Source organism: Procambarus clarkii, unplaced genomic scaffold, assembly GCF_040958095.1.
Source record: "Procambarus clarkii isolate CNS0578487 unplaced genomic scaffold, FALCON_Pclarkii_2.0 HiC_scaffold_240, whole genome shotgun sequence".
Taxonomy (NCBI): domain Eukaryota; kingdom Metazoa; phylum Arthropoda; class Malacostraca; order Decapoda; family Cambaridae; genus Procambarus; species Procambarus clarkii.
This window is the reverse complement of record NW_027189273.1, coordinates 323,489-328,677: the sequence shown is the minus strand read 5'-3', so window position 1 is coordinate 328,677 and position 5,189 is coordinate 323,489.

The window sequence follows — 5,189 nt, the reverse complement described above, 5'->3', positions numbered from 1 at the left end:
ATGTTTGGGATATTTTGAAAACTGCAGGGGGGTTTGGGACAAATGTGACCAAACGCCGCTTTCAGTACTTGGCATATGTTGGGTATGAAAAGTCGTAATTTCAAACTGCTAATACGTGCAGTGAGCCTGAATTTGACTCCAAAATATGGCTCAGGCCTCGAAATTGGGATGTTTGAAATATTTTGAAAACCGCAGGGAGGTTTGGGACAAATGTGACCAAAAGCTACTTTCACTACTTCGCATATGTTGGGTATAAAAAAGTCGTAATTTCAAACTGCGAATACGTGCAGAGAGCCAGAATTTGGCTCGAAAATATGTCTCAGGCCTCGAAATTGGGATGTTTGGATTATTTTTTAAACTGCATTGGAGTTTGTGCAAATGTGACTCACTGCCGCTTTCAGTACTTGGCATATGTTGGGTATAAAATTCGTAATTTCAAACAGCAAATACGTGCAGAGAGCCAGAATTTGGCTCCAAAATATGGCTCAGGCCTCAATATTGGGATATTTAGGATATTTTGAAAACTGCAGGGGAGTTTGTGCAAAATGTGACTCAATGCCGCTCTCAGTACTTGGCATATGTTGAGTATAAAAAATCGTAATTTCAAACAGCGAATACGTGCAAAGAGCCAGAATTTGGCTCCAAAATATGGCTCTGGCCTCGAAATTGAGATGTTTGGGATATTTTGAAAATTGAAGGGGGATTGGGACAAATGTTACCAAATGCCGCTTTCAGTACTTGGCATATGTTGGGTATAAAAAGTCTTAATTTCAAACAGCGAATACATGCAGAGAGCCAGGAATTTGGCTGGAAAATATGGCTCAGGCCTCGAAATTGGGATATTTGGGATATTTTGAAAACTGCAGGGGACTTTGTGCAAAATGTGACTCACTTCCGCTTTCAGTACTTGGCATATGTTGGGTATAAAAAAGTCGTAATTCCAAGCTGCGAATACGTGCAGAGAGCAAGAATTTGGCTCCAAAATATGGCAAGGCCTCGAAATTGGGATATTTGGGATATTTTGAAAACTGCAGGGGACTTTGTGCAAAATGTGACTCACTGCCGCATTCAGTACTTGGCATATGTTGTGTATAAAAAGTCGTATTTTCAAACTACGAATACGTGCAAAGAGCCAGAATTTGGCTCGAAAATATGGCTCAGGACTCGAAATTGGGATGTTTAGATTATTTTGAAAACTGCATTGGAGTTTGTGCAAAATGTGACTCACTGCCGCTTTCAGTACTTGGCATATGTTGGGTATAAAAATTCGTAATTTCAAAGAGCAAATACGTGCAGAGAGCCAGATTTTGGCTCAAAAATATGGCTCAGGCCTCAAAATTGGGATATTTACGATATTTTAAAAACTGCAGGGGAGTTTGTGAAAAATGTGACTCACTGCCGCTTTTAGGACTTGGTATATGTTGGGTATAAAAAGTCGTAATTTCAAACTGCGAATACGTACATAGAGCCAGAATTTGCCTTCAAAATATGGCTCAGGCCTCGAAATTGGGATGTTTAGGATATTTTGAAAACTGCAGGGGGGTTTGGGACAAATGTGACCAAATGCCGCTTTCAGTACTTGGCATATGTTGGGTATGAAAAGTCGCAATTTCAAACTGCTAATACGTACAGCGAGCCTGAATTTGGCTCCAAAATATGGCTCAGGCCTCAAAATTGGGATGTTTGGAATATTTTGAAAACCGCAGGGAGGTTTGGGACAAATGTGCCCAAACGCCGCTTTCAGTACTTCGCATATGTTGGGTATAAAAAAGTCGTAATTTCAAACTGCAAATACGTGGAGAGAGCCAGAATTTGGCTCAAAAATATGTCTCAGGCCTCGAAATTGGGATGTTTGGATTATTTTTTAAACTGCATTGGAGTTTGTGCAAAATGTGACTCACTGCCGCTTTCAGTACATGGCATATGTTGGGTATAAAAGTCGTATTTTCATACTACGAATACATGCAAAGAGCCAGAATTTGGCTCGAAAATATGGCTCAGGCCTCGAAATTGGGATGTTTGGATTATTTTGAAAACTGCATTGGAGTTTGTGCAAAATGTGACTCACTGCCGCTTTCAGTACTTGGCATATGTTGGGTATGAAAAGTCGTAATATCAAACTGCTAATACGTGCAGTGAGCCTGAATTTGGCTCCAAAATATGGCTCAGGCCTCGAAATTGGGATGTTTGGAATATTTTGAAAACCGCAGGGAGGTTTGGGACAAATGTGACCAAACGCCGCATTCAGTACTTCGCATATGATGGGTATAAAAAAGTCGTAATTTCAAACTGCGAATACGTGGAGAGAGCCAGAATTTGGCTCGAAAATATGTCTCATGCCTCGAAATTGGGATGTTTGGATTATTTTTTAAACTGCATTGGAGTTTGTGCAAAATGTGACTCACTGCCTCTTTCAGTACTTGGCATATGTTGGGTATAAAAACTCCTAATTTCAAACAGCGAATACATGCAGAGAGCCAGAATTTGGCTGGAAAATATGGCTCAAGCCTCGAAATTGGGATGTTTGGAATATTTTGAAAACCGTAGGGAGGTTTGGGACAAATGTGAGCAAACGCCGCTTTCAGTACTTCGCATATGTTGGGTATAAAAAAGTCGTAATTTCAAACTGCGAATACGTGCAGATAGCCATAATTTGGCTCGAAAATATGTCTCAGGCCTCGAAATTGGGATGTTTGGATTATTTTTTAAACTGCATTGGAGTTTGTGCAAAATGTGACTCACTGCCGCTTTCTGTACTTGGCATATGTTGGGTATAAAAGTCATAATTTCAAACAGCAAATACGTGCAGAGAGCCAGAATTTGGGTCCAAAATATGGCTCAGGCCTCAAAATTGGAATATTTAGGATATTTTGAAAACTGCAGGGGAGTTTGCGAAAAATGTGACTCACTGCCACATTCAGGACTTGGTATATGTTGGGTATAAAAAGTCGTAATTTCAAACTGCGAATACGTACATAGAGTCAGAACTTGCCTTCAAATATGGCTCAGGCCCCGAAATTGGGATGTTTGGGATATTTTGAAAACTGCAGGGGGGTTTGGGACAAATGTGACCAGACGCCGCTTTCAGTACTTGGCATATGTTGGGTATGAAAAGTCGTAATTTCAAACTGCTAATACGTGCAGTGAGCCTGAATTTGGCTCCAAAATAAGGCTCAGGCCTCGAAATTGGGATGTTTGGAATATTTTGAAAACGCAGGGAGGTTTGGGACAAATGTGACCAAAAGCCGCTTTCACTACTTCGCATAAGTTGGGTATAAAAAAGTCGTAATTTCAAACTGCGAATACGTGCAGAGAGCCAGAATTTGGCTCGAAAATATGTCTCAGGCCTCGAAATTGGGATTTTTGGATTATTTTTTAAACTGCATTGGAGTTTGTGCAAAATGTGACTCACTGCCGCTTTCAGTACTTGGCATATGTTGGGTATAAAATTCGTAATTTCAAACAGCAAAAACGTGCAGAGAGCCAGAATTTGGCTCCAAAATATGGCTCAGGCCTCAAAATTGGGATATTTAGGATATTTTGAAGACTGCAGGGGAGTTTGTGCAAAATGTGACTCAATGCCGCTCTCAGTACTTGGCATATGTTGAGTATAAAAAATCGTAATTTCAAACAGCGAATACGTGCAAAGAGCCAGAATTTGGCTCCAAAATATGGCTCTGGCCTCGAAATTGAGATGTTTGGGATATTTTGAAAATTGAAGGGGGATTGGGACAAATGTTACCAAATGCCGCTTTCAGTACTTGGCATATGTTGGGTATAAAAAGTCTTAATTTCAACAGCGAATACATGCAGAGAGCCAGAATTTGGCTGGAAAATATGGCTCAGGCCTCGAAATTGGGATGTTTGGGATATTTTGAAAACTGCAGGGGACTTTGTGCAAAATGTGACTCACTGCCGCTTTCAGTACTTGGCATATGTTGGGTATAAAAAGTCGTAATTCCAAGCTGCGAATACGTGCAGAGAGCAAGAATTTGGCTCCAAAATATGGCAAGGCCTCGAAATTGGGATATTTGGGATATTTTGAAAACTGCAGGGGACTTTGTGCAAAATGTGACTCACTGCCGCTTTCAGTACTTGGCATATGTTGGGTATAAAAAGTCGTATTTTCAAACTACGAATACGTGCAAAGAGCCAGAATTTGGCTCGAAAATATGGCTCAGGACTCGAAATTGGGATGTTTAGATTATTTTGAAAACTGCATTGGAGTTTGTGCAAAATGTGACTCACTGCCGCTTTCAGTACTTGGCATATGTTGGGTATAAAAATTCGTAATTTCAAAGAGCAAATACGTGCAGAGAGCCAGATTTTGGCTCAAAAATATGGCTCAGGCCTCAAAATTGGGATATTTACGATATTTTAAAAACTGCAGGGGAGTTTGTGAAAAATGTGACTCACTGCCGCTTTTAGGACTTGGTATATGTTGGGTATAAAAAGTCGTAATTTCAAACTGCGAATACGTACATAGAGCCAGAATTTGCCTTCAAAATATGGCTCAAGGCCTCGAATATTGGGATATTTAGGGATATTTTGAAAACTGCAGGGAGGTTTAGGACAAATGTAACCAAACGCCGCTTTCAGTACTTCGCATATGTTGGGTATAAAAAGTCGTAATTTCAAACTGCGAATACGTGCAGAGAGCCAGAATTTGGCTCCAAAATATGGCTCAGGCCTCGAAATTGGGATGGTTATGATATTTTGAAAACTGCAGGGGAGTTTCTGCAAAATGTGACTCATGGCTGCGTCCATTATTTGGCATATGTTGGGTATAAAAAGTCGTAATATTAAACTGCGAATACGTGCAGAGAGCCAGAATTTGGCTCCAAATTATGGCTAAGGCCTAGATATTGGGATGTTTTGGATATTTTGAAAACTGTTGGGAGGTTTGGGACAAATGTGACCAAACGCCGCTTTAAGTACTTGGCATGTGTTGGGTATAAAAAAGTTGTAATTTCAAACTGCGAATACGTGCAGAGAGCCAGAAGTTGGCTTTAAAATATGGCTCAGGCCTCGAAATTGGGATGTTTGGGATATTTTGAAAACTGCAGGGGAGTTTGTGCAAAATGTGACTCATTGCCGCTTTCATTACTTGGCATATGTTGGGTATAATAAGTCGTAATTTTGAACTGCGAATACGTGCAGAGAGCTAGAATTTGGCTCCAATATATGGC